Below are 11038 nucleotides of genomic sequence, written 5' to 3'. Positions count from 1 at the left end.
GGCGTTACCGTGAGACGATGTAATCCTTTATTCGTAGCCGTGCAGTGACGCCCAGCTGAGCTCTGTGACAGTCCAAATCAATCATGTCACAGGGAGCCACCACCACGAGTGCACCAGCTACACACACACACACACACACACACACACACACACACACACACACACACCCCTCAACTTCCAAGGACTGCGCAACTCTAATTAGCTTCCCCCTCTCAACATGATTTAGAAGAAGGGAACCAAGAAAGACGCGGAGGGGAAGAAAATCTTCAGCAACAGGAGCGAAATAATAAAATACAAAAGACGCTAACAAGAGGACAGAGTGTTTTAAATCACAGACTGTTCTCAGGTCTGATCAATTTAAAAAACATCGATTATTAATCCCTGAGAAAAAAATCAACTGTCTTAACAAATACGTTAAATAAAAACATGAGATAAAAAAACAAACACTGACTAAAATATTTACAGAATAGAAAAAGATAAATATGTATACATGAGTAACATCAGTGATATTAGTGATATTAGTGAGTGCACTATTATTGGATTGACAAGATGGCACAAATACAATATATAAAAGTAATGTGGTTTCTTATGATCTACTATAATAAACGATATGACAGGATATGAAATGATAATAAAACTCTTCCTGGCTGTAAATCAGATAAAGGACTTAAGTTTCCTCTTAAGAACTGAGTTTAACAAACAAAGACAACGCACAGACCAGAGGCGACATCAACTCAGTGCTTGAGCTGAAAACTTTGGTGACGCGAAGATGTGGCGACACGATGACCAATCAGTGCTGACATTCTCCAGATGACCAGACTCCGCCCACAATAGAGGAGAAAACACCCGCAGCTCTACATCACGTGTTGCTAAAAGTATGAGCGAGTGTGGTAAATATTCAGTGAAGACGTCGATGACATTGGCGGTTGACGTTGATGACGATGGTGTCGATGATGTTGATGATGTTGATGGCGTTGATGGCGTTGATGATGATGACGTTGATGACGTTGTTGATGTCGATGATATTGATGACGTTGATGACGTTGATGACGTTGATGTTGATGACGTTGATGTTGATGACGTTGGATGACGCTTGATGCGTTGATGATGTTGATGTTGATGACGCGATGTTGATGACGCTGATGATGTTGATGATGTTGATGACGCTGATGACGACGCTGATGATGTTGATGCTGATGATGTTGTGATGATGATGTTGATGATTGATGATGATGTTGATGACGCTGATGATTGATATTGATTTGATGTTGATGATGTTATTGTTGATGACGCTGATGATGGATGACGCGTTGATGACGCTTGATGTTGATGACGCTGGTGTCGATGATGTTGATGTTGATGATGTTGATGACATGATGGCTGATGTCGATGACGTTGATGTTGATAACGTTGATGTTGATGACGTTAACGTTGATGTTGATGACGTTGATGTTGATGTTGTTGATGTTGCACAAACATGCAGCCATTCTGTGGCGTTGGTGCAAACGCAGCATTGAGTGGCTCGCTGGGTGTCAGAACATTAAAAACAAAGACTGAAACCAGATTCCTCTCAGAGCTTTGGGCTTCTTCTCCGACCTCGACACCATACTAAATGCTTCTCGCTATCCAGGTGCAATCAGGTTTTTGAAAATAAAATAATATTTAACATTATCATTGTAATAGATAAAACCGCTGAGTAGAAAAGAATCATTTGTAAAGTAATAATAATTTATTTTCTGACTTTGTCACCCCACAAGAAAATGTGTCCAATTTAAATTAAAATTAAATTAAAACTAAACTAAGGGTCCAAATTACTGTTGATATTGTTAGTTTTTTTAGACAGTTTTAAGACACGACTAAAAATCCTGAACAAAAGACTGAAGAGAAACTGGTTGTAGTCAAAATTCTTTACTTAAAGGACAGCGTTTTCCTTTGCTCCTCCTCGTGTGCTCAGTGTTCGTCCACCGTCAGTCCAAATGTGGACGCAGACTGTCGTGTAGTGGCTGACTTTGAGAGCCGGGCGGTGATTTCCTGGCATGTTTACCACGTTGACGCGACTTTTCATCACGCCACGCTGAGGATGTGACACCGCCGTGACTCTGTTTCATGACGTTCCCTCAGCTTGAAACCATCAACGTTGTCACACCCTGGCGATCTGTCGCTCAGCTGCACACGCACTCAAAGCTGGAAGATATTTTCCTCAGAGAACTGTGCGCGTGTGTGTGTGTGTGTGTGTGTGTGTGTGTGGGGGATATGAAGCAGAAGAGCTTTTATCAGCCTCAGAGTTGGAAGTCTTTGAGAGTCTCCTCAGAAGCTCGGCGTTTCTTCCATTGTTCTATTTCCATCCCTCGCCTCACTCCTGTCACATGTAAAATTACAAAAGACTCGGTGCACCCCCCACGCACTCCCCCACCCACATCCCTCCTCTTCACTCACATCCCACCCCGTTGTTTTCCCCCCTTTCCCGGCGTCAGAGCGGCATCTAACCCACTTAGATTATTCTTAAAATACTTCACAACTTTACAGTTTTCCCGTCACAAATTGCTCAGTTCAGGCAAAGCCCTGGAAGTGGAAAGCTGAGGTTGTGAACTTCTTTTTACAAGCGATTCTTCTAATTGAACCCAGCCGTTTCCTCGCAGAGAAAGCGATAACACGGCCGCGTACGTGCTGTCGCCGTGTTACGAGGTCGTCTCCCGCCCCGTGATCAGTGCAGCCATAATCTGAGAGACACACCGTCTCACCTGAGGGACGGGTGGAGGGAGAGCGTCTGGTGTCTGCGTGTCATCCTCCGGCAACATGGTGTGTTTACTGTACACGGTGAGGTGAAATCCTATCATACACACACACACACACACACACACACAGAGTTATGTGAGCCCTTAAAGAGCCTGCAGGCCTGCACCCGTTCACAGGTGATGTGCTTGTGACATCTCAGCAACAGGAGACGGAGCTCCTGCCTTTGCTCTCCTTTCTCTTCTTCTATTACCCCTTATCTTCCCCTTTATCTTGTTCCTTTCCCCCCTCATACCGCCCCGTCTTTTAGTTTCTCCTGCGATCGTCGTACCTTCTCCCATTTTCTGCCCCGAGCGATGAAGTGACTTCAGGTTTCAGTGGCAGCGATCAGTCGGTCATTTCCTTCAATATAAACAGCAGCAGGTGTTGTCGAGCAGCAGAGATTAACAAACAGTCAATTATCTTCTTACCTTATTCACTCACTCACTCACTCATCCACTGCTTTATCCTCCACATGAAGTTTGCAGCTGTTCTCCCGCTGACAGACAGACAGAGTCACTGTCCACTCTCACACCTCCAGTGTCCAATTTGTCCTGTCTTTGGACTGTGGAACTGAGAACTCAGAGAAGACCCACACCAGGTCGTGAACTCTGGTCTTTCTTCTGCAAAGGCAAGCGTGCTAATGACTGCACCAACTGTAGTGGTAGTAGTAATGAACCACCAGGGGGTGACACCACTGGTTGCAAACAAAGTCTCTGGGAAAATAAACTCTGACTGAGTTAATTATGTAAACTGCTAGTGTTAATAAAACAGGAAGTCAATTATGTAAACGATGTTCCTGTTTAGAGGAAGAGGGCTCGATGAAGAAGGTCACTATTGTCATGGAGGTGTTTGTTTACAGGTGAATTTTGCAGTTACAAAAACTGACTTGGCTTCAAAATAATGTCCATTTGTTACTCATGGTCCTGAACACTGTGGCTCAGTCCTCAGTCTGTCACTGCTCCTCCTCCTCCTCCTCCTCGTGTTAGTCCAGCTGATCCTCCGTCCAGAATATGACACCATGTTGTTACCTGTGGTATTTTTACTCCCCTCGATCTCGACTTTTTACATTTTTTTTGTCATTCCTCCGTTGGAGATAATGAGCGGTGATTTCAGACTCTCTGTGTTCAGATGCAGCCACAGAGTTCATTCCACTGTGTGTGTGTGTGTGTGTGTGTGTGTGTGTGTGTGTGTGTGTGTGTGTGTGTGTGTGTGTGTGAGAGAGTGTGTGTGTGAGTGTGTGTGTGTGTGTGTGTGTGTGTGTGTGTGTGTGCGCGCGTGGTGAATAAAGGCATCATTGTTAGTTGCAGGTGTGTGCTTGTGCCAGGCAGGCTTCAGTGCAGTATCTGGAGAACAATAGCTCTCTGTTGAAGGACACACCTGAGTCAGAGAGGGGAGGTGAGAGGGCCCCGATCACAGGGAGATTACACAAGAGCAGACTTCATTAAACCTGAGGGGGGCGACGGAGGGCGGGCGGGAGAGATAACGTGGTGCAGGAACATGCAGGGAGTGATGGTAGGAGGGAGGAACTTAGGGAGAGAAAGGAAGACAGATGGACTAAATACCAGGAGTGGACAGTTAAAGTTCTACAGCCTGTGTTCAGATAAGTCTACACCAGAGTTTCAGAAATAATCAGCATCCGTTCAAACACACCTGCACCTGCACCTGCACATCACATGAGGTACAGAGGGGACACAGTTTGTCCTCTGCAGTCGTTTTACTCATGAGAAACACACACAGTCGGAGCAGGGACTGATGATGAGTTACTACTCTTACTATTCTTTGGGAAATGACTGAAGTCTCCTGCGTGAGTGTGTGTGTGTGTGTGTGTGTGACTGACTGCGTGATTATTTTCAAACTTTCTGTCGGTCCACACTGAACTGCAGCTCCAGAGTTTTTGGACAAAAACTTAAACATTAGCATTTCAGACGTCTCTGTCTTCGGGGCTGGGAAAAGCTGCAGCAGTATGGACGCCAGTTGTAACCGGAACAGAACATTTGTTCTATCGTGTTGTCTCCAGGTGTAAAAGTCTAAGAACACATACTTACATGTTTCGTTGTTTTGTGTTGATTTAGAAGTGTGTTCTTTTAGAATTCTCTAATTATAGACACACTAGTGGACAGCATGTCTTCTCCATCAGTGCGGTTGGTGATGCACATTTCGATGCACAGCCAGTTAGAAGAAGCCTCTGCTGAGGCCTGTACGACGTCTTACAGTGTCAGTACACTCAAGAATGAGCTGATCTGTGTCTGAATCTAATCATTTCATCCTTTCTGTGTTCTGCTGTGCACAAATAACTTGTGCAAGTAGAACTTTGCATTGTATTTGCATATTTATAACACATAAAAACATCATCTTATCTGAGATAATCAATAATACTGGTCCAATACCCAATAAGTCACTAAAGTCCATATCAGCCTGCGATACCACGCCTGGATGGGATTGATCTCTGAATCAGACCGTGCTCTGAAAGGTGCAGAAGGTTTGATTTAGTGTCTCTGGTTGACGTCCCACTTGTGTTTCTTTTGTGCTGCAGCTCAGTAATCGTCTCATTTATGCCGTTTCTTTTTGACGTTGAAGAAACATTTGGCTCTTTTTGTGAATCCTTTGTAGTAAAACCAGACCTGAGACTTTCATGCACTAATGTGAATCCGTGAATCTTATCATCCCTGCCGTCTGATGATCTCATTTAAATCATATGAAACATGTGTATGTAGCAGCTTCAGTCCAACCTCCTCCTACCTTGTGTTCGCTTGTGTTCACAGTCCACTGTCAAACAGCCGGGGGACGTAAACGTGACGGTGCGCCCCGTGTGGAGAATGTAGGTCATCAACTTATAAATGACAGACGATGTCCAGCGAGTCACGATCTGTGAGGAGACGAGGGCGACGGTGTCTGATCATGTGGAACTTCACCAGCATAATGATATGAAGTGGTGATGACGATGAACGTGTTTTACACGGGAACAGACGGACTGTGACGTGAAGCTGCAGCGTGTCATTGCTTCTGTTTATTCTTGAACAGAAAAGATCCTTCCTTTGACAACAGTCAGTGGGATACGTCAGCGCACGCATGATGCACATTCTTTATTATTAGAAAACACGTGACCCTGCGTGACCCTGCGTGACCCTGCGTGACCCTGCGTGACCCTGCGTGACCCTGCAGACAGAGTCAGAGGCAGGTGTATCTATATCTACCTACATATAGGACTCGAACCATGCGTGCACAGCACAATAAAACAACAGTCCATCACCTTCATCACTCCTCGTCCTTACTGAAGCTGCAGTTGGAAACAAAGACTTTTTTAAGCTGAAAGAGATTCTAACTACAGAACTCAGCAGCAGATGCAAAGACTTGAAACAAAATCACACTAGTGTCCATGTTGCTTTACTGTCAGTCGGTCATGTGACCGTTCCATCTTTTTTCAAGCTTCCAGAAAATGTTGCTTTTATGGAGCCAGAAATATGAACAAATATTTGATGCTTAATTCTCATGCAGAGTTTGAAGAGTTGGTCACAGGTTTTTATGGATTTGATGGTATTGTGAGCAGGAGTGACAGTAGGGTGGGGGGTCGTAACAGAGGGTCTGTCTGCAAGTGCAACACTGAGACTGTGGTCTATTGGTCATTTTATACTGTGGTAAAAATGTGCTTCTGTATAATATCAGTTTATTCAGTGTGGGTCAAACTACGACTGCACTTGGTTAAGACAAGTTTATGTTTAATTTAGGTTCATTTTTATTGACCTTTGTTGACTTTTAATTGACTAAAACATTTCTCCCCCTTGGTTGTACTACAACATGAAGTATTTTTGTCCTGGTGATTTTTGTGATTAATCCTAATCCACTTTCATAACCAGGAAGTGTTTTTCTTCATCATCATCTTCTTTTCTGTCAGTTACATCGGCATGTACATACGTGAGGTCGTGACCTCGCTCACAGCAGTGGTTTGCAGAAACGTACAGCGGCGACGTGTCATCCAGTCACACAACGATAACCGCCTTGTCCTGTGACTAGTACGATGATGATGATGATGATGATGATGATGATGATGATGATGGTGATGGTGATGCTTTCCAGACGTCTGAGACTCAGATTACAGGAGACTGAGCTTCAATCCAAGGCTTTTGTCACTAATTAGTGACATGTTCACTGTAAAGTTGGATAAGAAGGGGGCGGAGCCGTGGTGACAGCACGACAAACGAAAATTGCATTGAAAAACTTTAATTTCACTCGTAATCCCGCTCACCTCGCTCTTCATCCTTCAATCATCCCCCGCTCCCGTCAGGGAAGTTGACAAAGTCAAAGCGTCCGTACTTTGACACGGATGAACGCGGTTTGTGTTCTCAGCTCCTCAAACACTATGTAAATGTCGTCTTTGATTGTGTTTAATGTACGAGGTGCAGAGAATAAAGGAGCGCTCTCCTCTCTGCCGATGAAGCGTCGGCGTATTCCTTTACAGGACAGTGGACCTCCTGCTGTGAGGATAATAGGGAGAAATTGTTTTGCTGTGATTTTTTTACAGTGATACAGAGAAAAGTATGACAGACTTTGCCACTCCTCTCCAACACCCTGCACGCCTTTCTCTCTGGAGTGCACGAGAGAGACACTGTTGAGCTCTAATTGAGCGATCGCTGATTGTTGAAGTGTTCATCTTTGATGTTTTCTTTCTTTTTCTTCTGTGCATGGAAATGAAACATCAAGAAAGCAGCACGTGTGTGTGTGTGTGTGTTCTCTTGCATTTATTACTCCACTGACCTTGTCAGGACCAGTACTCCTCGTGGAGACCAAAACCTGGTCCTAATGAGGCAGAACCTCATTTCTGAGGAACTGGTTGGGTTTAGGTTAGATCGTCCTTGAAGAAACACAACGTAGGATTTCAACCTTCAAACAGTGTCTCCAGGATCATTTTGTTTGTATGTGGACTCACAACAGTCAAATGAATTCATCGCACTTTTCACGTTCAAGTGCTTTAACGAGATAATACAGAAGCACACGTTAAACCTTGAAGTATATATGAACTATATGTATATATATATATATATATATATATGTATATACTATAGAATCAAAGGAAGTGTGTGTAGCCACAAACTCTGGTTCTTACACGAGTTCTGACCTCACAGAGCGTGCAGGTGTGTCGGGGTGGGTTAAGTCTGCCAGACAGGCAGGGGCCTGACAATGTGATAATATTCAACTTCAGGTAAAACAAACCATTCTGTTAATCAAAGGTAGGGGGAGCCCAAGAACAAATGTGCTGTGTGTGAAGAAGAGAAAACTGTGTTAAAGAGCGACAGAAGCTGGAGGTTGATAACAGTTTAAACTTTCGTTGATTTTCCTCTACTCATCGTCATGTGTACGGCTTCTAAGTATGAATACAGGACTACTGTTGTTGTATAGATCCTATTCTAGATTACATTTACGTCACATTTACGTCACATTTACGTCACATTTACGTCACATTTCTTCATCAGTAGACACTGTGATCCAAGTGACTCTGAGGTTATACTGCACGCATGTTGCGTCACGTTTTGTCTCCGCTGTTGCTGTGTGCGCACGATGGGCTCCGCCCACAGCTCCGCCCACAGCTCCGTGAGTGTGCAGCACGGCCGTGAGACAGGGACGCTCTCACGGTCAATCCTAAATACATTTGTAGATTTTTTACATGTACTGTAAACACAAGAATTAGATGTTTCACCGAGCAGAGAACGCTGGACTTTGTTAAGTGAAATACAATATGGCGTCAACAAGGGGGCTTTTATTCTATTAATGTTGTATCAGTGCTTCACTTCCTGTTCCACTACACCGCTGAATTCAACTGTTTTGTTTCTTCATCCTCTGTGGGAGCGACGGACTGATGGACTGACAGCACCAGCAGAGTGGGTGGAGCCCGACACGTTGACTGAATTGGACGCGTATCACTTACAATATTGTATAATCACAGACTCACAGATCGAGGAGTGGAGCTGGAACACAAGACCCTCCACTGACACGCTGCGTCCTGGGTCAGAGACACAATATGTGCGACGAGAATGGAAAGATTTGACTAACTGAAAACCCAACGACGAGGATGGGGTTCGAACCCACGCGTGCAGAGCACAATGCATTAGCAATCCATGGCCTTCACCACTCGTCCACCTCGTCCATGATGAACCTCAAAGTCTTTTGAAGCAGAACCTGGAGCCAGCAGGGTTTCTGAACTCAGCAGCAGACAAGCGGAACCACAGCAAGTTCACCATCACAGTCTGACAAAGACTGGCAGTCCTGATCCAGCTGGGCTTGACAGCAGAGCACAAATGAAAGAACAGGATGGAGGGATGAGGGATGGAGGGATGCTAGCTGGGAGGAAAGTGAGGGACGGACAGAATCACACACTGGAATCCTGCTGTTCACAGCAGCAGGTGCAGGGTGGTGGGTGGGGGTCGTTGAGGGTGCGAGCTGTTTTGTGGGAAGCAAAGAAAAGGGAGGGGGACATGGGAAGCATTCACAGTGACTGTGAGTCAGTGAGACGGAGACCATGTTTGATTTTCATTATGACGCTGTGATGATGATGGGCTGTGATGATGATGGCTGTGATGATGATGATGACGCTGTGATGATGGCTGATGATGATGATGATTGTGATGATGATGATGATGACGGTGTGATGATGACGCTGTGATGATGATGACGCTGTGATGATGACGCTGTGATGATGATGACGCTGTGATGAAGTCAAGTCGACACAGACAACGACAAAGAGACTCAGACTTCACGATAAACAGCGAGTGGCTGAAAACTCGATGTTTTTGAACGCTCCATTGTGTCAGTGTTTGTCATCTCAACTATAACTGAACTGCTGCTACACACACACACACACACACTCATCAAGAATATTTGACTCTGTGTAAATGTATACAAAGAACCTTTGTCGCGCATCATTGTGTTGAAATAAAGATGACTTTATATGGGCTCTACAAGAAGATATGACACATGGTTTGATCTAAAGGGGCGTGGTTTGTGTTGGAGTTGTCACATGACCAAGAGAAAAAGGCAGATTTCTTTTTTGGGGTGTTGTGGATGTGTGTTTGCACGGGAACATGTTTCATCTGTTGGTGAACATAAGAGTCTTATTGTCGTGACTAAAGTTCAGTCTGACTGATAATAATCAGTAATTATCAGTATTATCAGTAATTATCAGTAATTATCAGTAATTATCAGTAATTATCAGTAACCAGTAATTGAGTTTGTTCTCATGCTCCATGTACAACACTGTTGAGAACCTTCTCCACTGGAGAGACCACATTTAAACCTGAAATGGGGCCAAAAATAAACGCCCATTATATTGTAATAATACAACATGAGGGCAATGAGGCGCCTCCTTATTACACATGAGCCTTTAACGTGTGTGTGTGTGTGTGTTAAATAATCCCAACCTGTAGTGCACATGTGACTCTAATGTTTATTTTCTGTTGTGACTTCCTGTCACACAGATTAACAAAGTTTTAATGATCATTTTAAACAGCAACAACATAAATATAGATATTTTTTATTATTTGTGTGTTTTGTTGGTCCTTCTCGTCCCGGCGGGAGAAAAGTGTGCAGAGACTGAAATTGCCATTGTGAGTGAGTGAGTGAGTGAGTGAGTGAGGAGGTGAGGGAGGAGCCGCTGTGATCACAGGTGAGTAGTGTTGGCTTGATAAGGAGGTGTGTCCTGGCAGATAGAGTGGGGAGGAGTCAGGTGAGTGGAAAACTGCTGAATGAACTGTGAAAAACATTTGTTACTGAAGGCATACTTCCTGTCGCCAGTAGGTGGCGCAGTGACCGGTCGAGAGCAGAGACGGGGCAAGTTATAGCTGCAACTATACTTTTGGCCACTACCCTGGTTGCTGTGGTAACTAGCAACCATAACTGTGCTTTTAACTATAATGTCTGCAAATAGTGTACATGTACATATTAATGTGGATTACGTGACAGAAAAAGATGATGATGACAGGAAAGAATAATCCCAGCTTATAAATGAATATAGTTGGTATATATTTCCATGGTAAAGTAAAGGTAAAGTTACCAGGAGTATCAAAGTACCCGACTGAAGCAACATTAACATCTTCCCCCTGCAATCCCCTGAGCTAGCTTGTGCCCTAACAAAGATTCTTCAAAAATACCCCAGAGGAGGGAATATTGGGGGGTGGTGGGGGTATCAAATTACAGTACGTCAATCTTGACGAGAGGCATCTCTCTTGAAGACTTGGCGTTGACAGACAGCGAGAGAACAGGATAGGGAGGAGAG

The 11038-nt window shown here is 44.3% G+C and overlaps 1 non-coding gene across 1 annotated transcript; it reads right to left on the bottom strand.

The window, feature by feature from the left end:
- Positions 1 to 8831: 8831 nt before the first annotated feature.
- Positions 8832 to 8913, bottom strand: trnas-gcu. The gene has a single exon. It is a non-coding gene; the product is annotated as a tRNA-Ser (tRNA).
- Positions 8914 to 11038: the final 2125 nt, after the last annotated feature.

The sequence above is a fragment of the Solea senegalensis genome, linkage group LG6 (genome assembly GCF_019176455.1).
Source record: "Solea senegalensis isolate Sse05_10M linkage group LG6, IFAPA_SoseM_1, whole genome shotgun sequence".
Lineage (NCBI taxonomy): Eukaryota > Metazoa > Chordata > Actinopteri > Pleuronectiformes > Soleidae > Solea > Solea senegalensis.
This window is presented reverse-complemented; position numbering and strand designations above follow the sequence as displayed.